Genomic DNA, 12,169 nt, shown 5'->3' with positions numbered 1-12,169 from the left:
TACAAATTCCAATTTTTTTTTCAAAAGGCTCTCTTTTATTAGTCTGACCTGAAATGGGCATGAGTGCAATAGACTGAAATTTCTAATGCCACTCTTATTTGCACAAAACAGCTCAAAGTACCTACATATTTGTAAGAAAACTGATGCTGTATGAACAAAATGAAAAATCCTGTTATTTGAATAGTTTTATTTCATGAATATTCTAAGTATCTCTTAGGGACATGGCATTGTGGACTGTCTAAAAGAAAATAGGTTGGGGCTGGTCCCATGGCGCAGTAAGTTAATCCTCCGCCTGTGGTGCCAGCATCCCATATGGCCACCGGTTCAAATTCCGGCTATCCCTCTTCCATTCCAGCTCTCTGCTGTGGCCTGAGAAAGCAGTGGAAGATGGCCCAAGTGCTTGGGCCCCTGTAACCGCATAGGAGACCCAGAAGAAGCTCCTGGCTCCTGGCTTCAGATGGGCTCAGCTCTGGCTGTTGTGGCCATTTGGGGAGTGAACCAGCAGAGTGAAGACCTCTGACTTGCCCATATATCTGACTCGCCCTCTCACTGTCTGTAACTCTGCCTCTCAAATAAATACATAAAATCTTCAAAAAAAAAAAAAAAAGAAAAAATAGGTCTTTTCTCAAAACATATACTTTTTTTGGAAAAAAAAAAAACAAGTACAGACAGTAACGTATATAGTTTGGTAAGATAAAGTCACTGATAGCTACCTATAAACAAAACCAGTCTAGAACACAAGTGTGAGAAAGAGTTTTTGGGGCTCTTTCAAAGTACTGGTCTTTGCATTCCTAATCCTTAGGTGGAGTCGTCAATCTGATTGCTTACATGGGTATTTCCTTTGAATTCCTGACTTGGTTTTCAGTTGTCTACTTGACATCATCACCTAACTAACAGGAATCTCAGACTCAGCTCGTCCAAAAACTGCCTTCCTCCAAACCTGCTCCATCTACCCTGCCTTCCAAGTATCAGTTGATGGCAACCTCACCCTTCCAGTTGCTCAGGTCTACTACTTGAGCATTATCTTTAACTTTTCTCTTCTTTCATCTCAAATCCATCCATTCTATAAGCAAATCTTGCTGGCTCTATATTCAAAATGTATTCAGAATCTAACCATTTCTCACTACATCCAAAGCTACCTGATTTATTGTGATAGCCCAACTGGACTTCCTTCTGTCACTCTTGTTCTCCTAAAGTTTATTTACAATACAGCAGCTAAAACAGTCCACTCACTTTACTAGGAAAACATTCCAAATATACAGCAGAGCTGAACTTTAACAAAGTGATTGCTGCTATATCCACCCCTTGGGTTCTACCTTTAACAGAACAGTCCTTTTAAACACGACAGATGTGAGGATGGCACTGTGGCACAGTGAGCTAAGCCACTGCTTGGGATGCTGGCATGCCATATCAGAGGGCTGGTTCGAGTCCCAGCTCTCTGCCTCTGATGCAGTTCCTTGCTAACGTGATGGCTGGCTCAGGTGCTCGGGCCCTGCACCCATGTGGGAGACTGAGACAGAGTTCCTGCCCTCTGGTTTTGGCTTGACTCATCCCTGACCAATGTGGGCATTTGGGGAGTGAAATAGCAGAAGGTCCCTTTCTCTCACTTTCTCTCCCTCTTTCTGTCACTCTGTCTTTCAAGTAAATAAAATAAATCTTAAAAACAAAGTGACAGATGTGCAGCTAGTCTGCCCAAAGCCCAACCACTTAGCCCAAAGAGGAAAAGTCAGTTTTTTATCTGGCCTACCACATCCAGCTTTGTGTGGTCCTCATAACCATTCTTTCCTCCTAGCCATAAATTCTTTTTAAAAAGATTTATTTATTTATTTGAAACGCAGAGAAAGAGAGATCGAGCCTCACTCTCCAACTGGCCAAGGCAGCTGGGGCTGGACCAGGCCGAAGTCAGGAGGGCAGGAATTCCACCTGGTCTGCTGCACGGGTGGCAGAAGCTCAGACATCTGAGCCACCATCTGCCGCTTCCCAGGCACATTAGCAGGGAGTCGGACGGGAAGCGGAGCAGCCGGGACTCGGATATGGTGCGGGTAGCCCGGGGGTGTTTAACCCGTTGCATCACAGTGCTTGCAGGGCAAGCTCATTCTTGCTTGAGGGCCTTTGCGCTTGAGAGCTCCCTGCTTGGGAAAGGTCTTGCCTTTCATGACTTGCCTTTCTTTATATCACCTCTCTAGAGGTCTTCTCTGACTTCTTCAAGTATGACACGCAACAGTATGACCCTAATGTAACACCACTGTGCTGAGCCACATGAACCTAATGTTGATCTGAGGCCAAGAAGCATCTAGGGGCTGGCGCTGTGGCGCAGGGGTTTAAGGCCCTGGCCTGCAGCGCTGGCTTCCCATGTGGGTGCTGGTTCGAGTCCCGGTTGCTCCCCTTCAGATCCAGCTCTCTGCTATGGCCTGGGAAAGCAGTAGAGGATGGTCCAAGTCCTTGGGTCCCTGCACCCGCGTGGGAGACCTGGAAGAAGCTCCTGGCTCCTGGCTTCAGATCAGCGCAGCTCTGGACCTTGCAGTCATTTGGGGAGTGAACCAACGGAATGGAAGACCTCCCTCTCTCTGACTCTACCTCTCTCTGTGACTCTCTTTCAAATAAATAACTCTTTTTAAAAAATCATTCTAAAAAAACATATGATTCAAGCTAATGAAATGGGAGCCCCACCCCATCCCTTCATTCTTACCCTGTTCCAATAGTCTTTACAGCATAAGCATCTGATGGACTCTCTGTACACTGTCCATTCAGAAGATCTTCAAAGATAGGGAATATTTCTGTTGCCAACTGCTGTTGTCCTCAGTGTACAGAATAGCATTAGTCCAGAGTAGGTCCTTAGGATATATTTCAAGAATGAATTCTGGGGCCAGTTCTGTGGCACAGTAGGTTAATCCTCTACCTGCAGCACCAGCATCCCATATGGCTACCGGTTCTAGTCCTGGCTGCTCCACTTCTGATCCAGCCCCCTGCTAATGGTCTGGGAAAGCAGCGAAAGATGGCCCAAGTGCTTGGGCCCCTGCAGCCACATGGGAGACCAGGAAGTAGCTCCTGGCTCCTGATCGGTGCAGCTCTGGCTGTTGCGGCCATTTGCGGAGTGAATCAACAGAAGAAAGACCTTTGTCTCTCCCTCTCACTGTCTATAACTCTACCTCTCAAATAAATAAATAAAATTTAAAAAAAGAATGAATTCTTGGCAGTGAAGCTAGTGATCTTTTGAAAATGCAAATCTAACCACATCATTCTCACCGAAGGCACTGACTTCAGAACAAAGAATCCTTCCTCTTTCCTGTGAGACCTTGCAAAACGGACCCATCCTTAGTTCTCTAAACTCCCCTCATGCTCTCTCTGCTTCCAGTCTCTGGGACTTCACCGGTTCCTTTTCAGATCTGTGCTTTCCCCTCCACTTCTGCTTCCAGTTTGCTTTGAAGCACTTTGTAATCTTGGCTAGAAGCATCTTCTCACAGAGGCCATTTTCTTTTATTTATTTATTTATTTATTTGAAAGAGTAATGGAGAGGGAGTGACAGAGTGATATCCATACACTGGTTCACTCCCCAGATGGCTGCAAGGGCTAGGGCTGGGCCAAGCTGAAGCCAGGAGCCAGGAGCTTCCTCCAGGTCTCCACAGGGGTGCAGGGGCCATCTTCTGCTGCTTTCCCATGTGCATTAGCAGGGAGCTGGATTGCACGTGCAGCAGCCTGGACTCAAACTGGTGCTCCAACATAGGATGTGAGCATTACCAGTAGGGGGTCAAGCTGTCGTGCAACAATGCCGGCTCCGACATTATACCGTCAAAACAAGTGGGTATTTTTTCCCTTTTTTGTCAAATTATGAAGGACAGGTTAAAACAAAGCAGAGAAATTCTTTTTTTTTTTTAATTATTCTTCCCCAACTATTTTGTTTGAAAGGCACAGTTACATTGAAAGAGATCTTTCATTTGCTGGTTCACTCCCCAAATGGCCGCAAAGGCCAGGGCTGGGCCAGGCTGAAGCCAGGAGTCAGGAGCTTAATCCAAGTCTTCCACATGGATGGCAGGGGCTTCCCCGGAGCATCAGCAGGAAGCTGGATTAGAAGTGGAGCAGCTGGGACGTGAAGCAGCACCGATATGCGATTCCGGCACTGCAGGTGGTGGCTTTATCCACTATGCCAATCCGGAGAATCCCTGAAAGTACCCTTCACCACCCTACCTTAAAATACACTTTAATAGTAAAAAATGAAAAATTAATACAAAAATTTGGCTGTATACTACACTCATCTTTCCTTCTTATATATTAAGCATAGCGGCATGATGTAAAGGAAAAGGGGAATAGGGCCAGACAGATCTGAATGTTTGGCTCTTCCAGTGACTAGTTTTATCTCAGAGTCACATTATCTCTGAACGTCACTGTCTTTGAAATTACATGGGCACAGGGGGCCAGTGCTATGGCGTAGCAGGTAAAGCCACCGCCTGCAGTGCCAGCATCCCATATGGGTGCCAGTTCAAGTCCCAGCAGCTCCACTTCCCATCCAGCTCTCTGCTACAGCCTGGGAAAGCAGTAGAAGGTGGCCCAAGTCCTTGGGCCCCTGCATCTGTGTGGGAGACCTGGAAGAAGCTCCTGGCTTTGGATTGGTGCAGCTCTGGCTGTTGCAGTCAATTGGGGAGTGACCCAGTAGACGGAAGACCTTCCTCTCTCTCTCTCTGCCTCTCCTTCTCTCTCTGTGTAACTCTGTCAAATAAATAAATAAATCTTTAGAAAAAAATTATGGGCATAAGAAAGTCCATGGCTCCAGGTTAGTCCTAATGAACTACACATCATTATGCGTAAACAGTAGGTAATCATTATTACCTCCCTCCAGTTTTCCCAAAAATATAAATATATGTATGATATGACACATATGTTTGTATATATTATATATAATATACCTTATATAAGTTTATGTACATATATTTTAATACATTTATATATTATATAACTTATATTATATATTTAAATATATTTATATATTGTATAATTTATATATTATACATAATTTATATATAATACATATTTTAAATATACATATATCCCATATATATGTATATATATGTTTTAAGACTTATTTGAAAGAGAGAGTGACAGAAAGAGTAAAAGAGACACAGAGAGATCTTCCACTTCCCAAATGGTCTCAACAGTGAGGTCTGGGACAGGCTGAAGCTAGGAGCCAGGAATTCCACCCTGGTCTCCCACATGGGTGTCAGGGGCCCAAGCATTAAAGATGATTTGTTTTCATTTTATTTGGAAGGCAGGTGCGCCAGGCCAAAGCCAGGGGCTGGAACTGTTTGGGTCTCCCATGTGGGTAGCAGCAATCCTAGCACTTGAGTCATCAGCTGCTGCCTCCCAGAGCACGTAGTAGCAAGAAGCTGGACGGGAAGCAGAGTCGCTGGGACTCCAATAAGCACCCATGTGGGGTGCAGCTGTCCCGAGTTGCATCCTAACTGCTGTACCAAGTGCTTACTACACTAAAAATGTCTGCTAGTTTAACACGAGCTAAACACACGGCTAGAAAGCAAAATGAAAGGGCAAGAGAATCCAACCCTAACCTACTCTAGACAATCTATTAATTAATATGTAGTTACTATTTAACAAACATCGGGTTACCGGCATTATGTAGGTAAAGTATTAATACCAAATAGATCCTCCCCCTTGCAAGTCAGCTTTCATTTATTTATTTAATTTTTTTGAAAGGTGGAGTTACAGAGAGAGGGAAAGACAGAGATTTTCCATCTGCTGGTTCATTCCTCAAATGGCTGCAATGGCCAGAGCTGGGCCAGTCCAAAGCCAGGAGCCAGGAATGTGGATGCAAGGGCCCAAGGACTTGGGCCATCTTCTACTGCTTTCCCAGGCTGTTAGCAGGGAATTGGGAGTGGAGCAGCCAGGGATCGAACCAGCACCCATATGGGATACCAGCACTGCAGGCGGCAGGTTTATCCACTAGACCACAACGCTAGCCCCATCAGCTTTTTGTCTTCAGCTGACTTAGCAAAAGATGTCACTAGTCCTTCTACTCAGATCATACCATGCTATGCTCCTCCTGGGCCCAGGGAAAATATTTTTAATGTGTACTCATGGATCCAAGAAGACCAGGGATGCAGAAAGAGAACCAGTGGAAAGTTAAAGAACTTGTCTCACTTGGGGCTGCCACCTGCAGTGCCAGCATCCCATAGGGGCGCTGGTTTGAGTCCCGGCTGCTCCACTTCCAATCCAGCTCTCTGCTGTGGCCTGGGAAGGCATCAGAAGATGGCCCAAGTCCTTGGGCCCCTGCACCCGCCTGGGAGACTCTGAAGAAGCTCCTGGCTCCTGGTTTCGGATTGGCCCAGCTCTGGCCATTTAGGGAGTGAACCAGTGGACGGAATACCTCTCTTTCTGCCTCTTTGTAGCTCTGCCTTTCAAATCTTAAAAAAAAAAAAAAAAGAACTTGTCTCCCAAGGCTTCTGGGTATAATTCTGTCCCTGTGTCTGCACCCTCCTTTAAGAGTGCCAGCCCCATGACAGGGAAGGGCGAACAAGCCTCGTGCAATTGCCCTGGGAATGGACAACGCACAAACAGCCCTTAGAAGCCTTTACAGACAAGCTCTGTTTTTTAAAGGATTCTTTAAAAAAAAAAGCTTTACATTTTCACTGTATTTGAAAGGGAGACAGTGATCTTCCACCCACTGGTTCACTCCCCAAATACCTCCAACAGGCAGGGCTGGGCCAGGTCAACCAGGGGCCTGGGGCTCCACTCGGGTCTCCCACGTGGGTGGCGGGCACCCCGGGCCCTGAGCCAGCCCTGGCTGCCTCCCAGGGTGCGCACAGCGGGCAGCTGGCCCCGCAGCGCAGCAGCTGGGGCTGCAAGGGTGCCCTGCGCGGCACGCAGGGGTCTCGAGCCCCCTCCTAAACACTGGGCCCAGGGCTGGCGACTCCTAAGCGGCTTCCCCGGCGTCCTCGGGGCGCGGTCCTGCGATCTGCAATCCCTGTGTCTCAGTGTCCGAGCATTTCCTGTCGCTGCTGTCAGCCGGCGGCTCGGCCACCACTTCCTCCCGGAGGTCGCGTCCAGCCGCCCCTCGCAGCCAGAGGCCCGGCGCCCGGGGTCTGTCCCAGCGCTGCGCGCCCCGGGGCCTTGCTGCCGGCTCTCACAGCCTGCTGCTGTCAGCCGTAGCTTTCACGCACGGTGAGCGCCCAGCAGCTCGGCCCTGCAAGCATTCCTGTCCGGAAATCGCATTCAGCATCGCGCGTTTCCGATCTGCAACGAGGGCCGTGAGCCTCGCCGCCCCGGGAGCCCAGCGGACCGACCCGGGCAGGAGCAGCCTCGAACCGGCCACCGTCTCGGTCCCCGCCCTCCCGGCGGGCGCGCGCCCCACCGCCTCCCCCAAGCGGCTCGCGGGGCCCCGGGCGCTCGCCGGCCCCACGGGGGGCGGCGGCCCCCTCCCCGGCCGCGCCGACGCGCTGACCACCGGCCGCGCCGCTCCCGCGCCGCCCTCGCCACAAGTGCTTCCGGGTGAGCGGGTCGCCGACCCCGCGGCCCCGCCCCGCGCCTCGCCTCCGCCCGCCGCTCGGGCCGCGGCGCCTCCCGGGGCCGGTTCCCGCTGTCTCAGCCTCGGCGCGGACGGCGCAGCGGCGCGACTGCCCGGCGGGCCCGCCGGCTCCGGGAGCTGCAGCGTCCGGCCCCGGCCCCCTCGGCCGGGAACCCGAGCCCGCCCGCCCACCTCAGCCGCGCGCCCGGTGGGGAGCTGCAGCCCCTCGCGGGGGAAGGCGGCGCCGCCGCGGCCGAGACAGGTAAGGGCCGCTGCTGTCGCCCGGGGCGCGGGCGGCCGGGAGGCGGAGGCCCGTTGCCCGGCCGGCGGCAGCGCGCTGAGCGCCGCGCCGCCGCTGACCCTGGCCGGGGGCCGCCGACCCGGGGTCCTCGGGCGCCCTCCCCGGGGCGCGGGGTCCCGGGGTCCCTCCGGCGGCGGGGGGCGGGGGGCGAGGCGCTGTCCTCCGGGCGCCCCCGGGCGCCGCCTGCCTCGCTCGGTGCTGCCCCGCAGGGGCCCCCGGACCCGCGTCAGGCCGTAGCGTTTTTATGACTGCGGTTTTTTCCTCCTTCCTCGTCGCCCCGGGCTGGACTGGCGTCTGCCGGGAGGGGCAGGGTGAAGGCTGGACGCCGGCGGGCAGGGGCAGCGGGGGCAGCCGCGTCGTCGTCCCGGCCAGGGGAGAAAGTCCAGGTGCGGGCGCCCGCCGCGGCCCCCGCGGGACCTCAGCTGTCCGCACTTTGCTTTCTGTGCGTTCCCGACGAGTGACTCAGCGGTTCTGCCGCTCGCGGAGCCGCGGTGGACAGGTTTAAGTGACCGCAGGGACCGGGGGTCCCAGTGGCCGCTGGCTTTTCACGTTGACCCAGCGGGAACGAGGGTGTGTGGAGCGGGGAGCGGGACAGGCAGAGAGCAGGGTGTGGATGGGCGAGTTCCGAGTGGGTTTGTGAAATAACACACCTCCCTCCCCCCTCCCCATTTTTTTTTTTTAAATTTTTTAAATTTTGGGAATGAGCGCGCCCGACGAGGAAGTTTGCTGTGGTTTGCAAGTCTTGCAGAATGAACCTTGTCTCACCATCGCGCTCTGTTTAGCAAGTTGGGAGATGATGACCGAGTATTAAAATATATACCCACGTTGAGCAGGGATTTTGGAACGTGTGATTCATTTAGGAAGTTAGGTCACTGACTTTATGAATCATTGATACGGATCTCGAAATTGAAATAGAGGCGAGCTAGGGCTGCTTCTGCCTGTGTAACTGGGTGTCTTTGCTCGTTGTATGGGAAGTGCTTTGTTAGGGTTGTTGCTGGACGTTCGCTGTTAGGAAATGTCGTGGGGAAGTAAAAATGACATTTTTGCAGGGTCTGCTGGGTCCAGAGTGGGCTGGTGCGATTCCACCTGTTTTTTGCCCCTTGTGGGAGGATCATGGGAGGCGCGCAGAAGCAGAATCGGGGTCTGTGGGAAGCAGAACGGCCGTCGCTGAGGTGCGGAGAGTTCACTGAAGAATTTGCCCCGGTACAAAACAGCCTTTTGAGTGGAAGGCCTCATCCATTTTGCCGTTCTAGGCTTAAACATTTAAAATGGGAATAAGTGTACAGAGTCTTTATGTTGTGTTATAGAAGAAAGTGTGTACTGAAGTTGCGATTTTTTTGGAATTCATTTATTTTAAACTAGCAGTCACCTTTTCCTGAAATGTAACTTGATCATTTTTGGCTTTCAAAATGTTGTCAAGAAAAATAACTGATCCTAGAGTTTTTGATACTCACAGGCTTTTTTCTTTGGAATTTAGCTTATTTTACCTTGATTTTCACTTAGAAGAACTTAGTTCTAAAGTAAAGGGAAGTTTATCTTGTTGGGGTTGCTTACCAGATTCCTTTAATACTTTGACTAACTTTCGGCATCTTTCTCACTTTGGATATCCATTCTTATATTCAGAGTGTTGGCTGAGGTTGCTTTTGATTTTTGTCCAGTTAGTAGTGACTTAAGAGTTTCAGTTCCCTGTGAACAGAGATGCCCTTTCGGAAAATCCCTTGTGGAAATCACCGTAGCTGACAGTCTTGATAGCTAAAAATGAAAGGGAGACCCTCTGAGGGCAGCATTTGAGCGTCTCCATAAAGAAGGAAAAAGTGATATGGACAGTGTGTCTGGCAAAGTGTCTCTCGAAACAAAAACAGTCTTTACTAGAAAGGAGGTTAACAAGAAGGAGACACGATTTCTTGCAAAGTTCTTTGTGAATTGTTTCCCTGCTCTCAGTATGGGATGGATGTAGAGATGACGATGTAGAGAAAAGAATAATTCTCCTGGCAGTGTGCTGGGAATTTGGATGAGGATCATTGAAATAACATTCTTCTGTCCTTACCTTGGCACCCCACCACTGCACCTACAGGACAGCCTATTTCTTACATAGTCTTTTCCTTTAAGGTAGTCATTGTCTTTCTGGAGTACCTGAATGATCTTTTAACTGGGAAAATGTACTACCTTATCCAGATGGCAAATAAAGAATGGATTCTGTGGCCATCATTCAAAACACAACTTTAAAATGTCAGAAAGAATTGAGCAAAATGACTTAGTCTTTTTCTTTAGTTTCCCTTCTCGGGTGTACGTGGGACACCTTTGGAGATTATCTTTTTGGTGTTGTACATTGTGCCTTCACTGTTAAAACTTAGGCCTTCAATAAATTAGGCTGCACTTAGAGAAATCAAGCACTCAACTAGCAGCGGATGAAAACCTGCCTGAGTTCCATGTTGGAGGGCCTGGGTTCAAGTCCTGGCTCCGCTCCTGATGCCAGCTTTCACCTCTCTTTCTCTCTCTACCCCGACCTTGCTTGCTCGAGCGCGCGCTCTCTCTCCTTCAGATACAATCAATCAAATTAAAAAACCTGCAAGGCTAAAAGCGGAGTTTATCGTGTCATTCTCCTCTTGTTCTGTTTTTGCTCTGTGCTTGCTGCATACGTGTGGTTTTGGCCTGGTCTAGTGGCGGGGAGAGCAGTGGATGAAGCAGAGATGAATGAGAAGGGCATACAGAGAAGACAGAAGAATGCTCACCTCATGGATTCAGTAGACATTTATGGGCTTTTAAAACTCAATAAAACATTTAAGAATGAAATGTTGTAGGCCAAAAAGGAAGTCTCTTTTTACCATAAACTAGCCTTTCCTTACTCCTAACCCTAATTCAAGCAGCCACTGTTAATGTTTTCTTGTGTGTCCCTCTCCAAATTTTCCATTGCATACACAATCACATCTGTTTGGGAGAAATATCCTGTACCTTTCATTCTTTTTTAAAAAAATTTTTATTTATTTGAAAGGCAGAGTTAGAGTGTCCGCAGGGTGGGAAGGGGTGTGTCTTCCATCCGCTGGTTCACTCCCCAGATGGCAGAACCGGAGCTTGGCTGATCCAGAGCCAGGAGTTTCCTCCAGGTCTCCCACACGGCGCAGGGGCTCAAGCACTTGGGCCATCTTCTTCTGCTTTCCCAGGCCACAACAGAGAGCTGGATTGGAAGTGGAGTAGGGGCTAGCGCTGTGGCATAGCGGGTGGAGCCGCTGCCTGCAATGCCAGCATCCCATGTAGGTGCCAGTTCAAGTCCTGGCTGCTCATAAGATGTGGGTCTCACACACAACATCTTAACTGCTATAACAAATGCTTGACAATTTTTTTTTTAATTTAGAACTTTTTTTTTTTTTTTTTTTTTTTTTTTTTTTTTTTTTTTTTTTTAGAGAGAGGGGGAGTGAGAGAGGCAGGCAGGCAGGGCTCCTTTATGCTCTCCAAAGCCTGCAACAGGGCTGGGCCAAGCTGAAGCTGAGAGCCTACAGCTCAATTCAGGTTTCTTATGTGGATGGTAAAAATCCAGTTACTTGGGCCACCACAGCTGCCTCCCAGGTTCTGTGTTAGCAGGAAGCTGGCGTCAGGAATTGAACCCAGGTACATGGGCATCTTAACCACTAGACCAAGTGCCTGTTCCCCAACTCTCCATTAGAGTGTGTGTGTGTGTGGTAAATGTATTTCATAAAGCAGTTTACAGCACCCTAGAGGGCCAGGTGGTTAATTTTAATTGAACTGGTAAGAATAGCTATAGTGTAGTTTGAAGATTGATGCTGTCGTATAAACGTATTTGGTGATAATTAAATGGCTACATTTTGTAGCTTGATTATTTTGGAATTTTATGATGAATATCAATTAAAAACATTGTATGTAGTTTTAACTCTTTGCCCTGTTGAAGTCTGCTGCTGTATTATTCATCCCAAGAGAAATAGCCCACTTTGGTCTTCCTTTACCTTCCGTCTTTTAATATATTCACCATTCAGGAAAAAAAAAACCCTCTGTGGAGCTGGAAGTTCAAAAAATCCTTTTGCAAATGAGAGCTCTGTTTGGCAGGTTAATTTCTCAAGGCCGGAAGTTGGTACAGATTCAGTCTTTATTTTGCAAAGTGGTTGTGAGCAGAATAAGGGAGGCTTAGGTGTTTTAATTTGGATGTTAGGTTACCTGTGACCAGGAGGATGTTCAGGATTCTTTGCCCTTTTGAAATGAGAGTGAGTAGAGAAAATGATTAATTGTATGAGGTTGGAACTCCTGAGTGGCAGTTTCCCTGGCTGGTGCCCAGTGTCTATTTTGAGGCATTGTCAAAGCTCGCCTGACAGAACCTACCACAAAACCATAATCTGACCTGGCCCTGC

The 12,169-nt window shown here is 49.2% G+C and overlaps 1 protein-coding gene across 48 annotated transcripts in view; it reads left to right on the top strand.

Annotated features, from left to right (window-relative positions):
- The first annotated feature begins 7,631 nt into the window (after positions 1–7,631).
- Positions 7,632–12,169, top strand: part of LRRFIP2 (LRR binding FLII interacting protein 2) — a 138,374-nt gene continuing 133,836 nt past the window's right edge. For all 48 annotated transcript variants that reach the window (XR_016232942.1, XR_011388280.2, XR_011388279.2 and 45 more), the window contains exon 1: positions 7,632–7,772. The gene's annotated coding sequence lies outside the window, so the exon portion shown is untranslated. The remainder of the gene's footprint in view (positions 7,773–12,169) is intronic.

Source organism: Oryctolagus cuniculus, chromosome 4 (assembly GCF_051225735.1).
Source record: "Oryctolagus cuniculus isolate XC-2025 breed Fujian yellow rabbit chromosome 4, ASM5122573v1, whole genome shotgun sequence".
In the NCBI taxonomy this organism is placed as follows: Eukaryota; Metazoa; Chordata; class Mammalia; order Lagomorpha; family Leporidae; genus Oryctolagus; species Oryctolagus cuniculus.
Note: the sequence above shows the minus strand (reverse complement) of the source record. Positions and strands in the feature narration are given on the sequence as shown.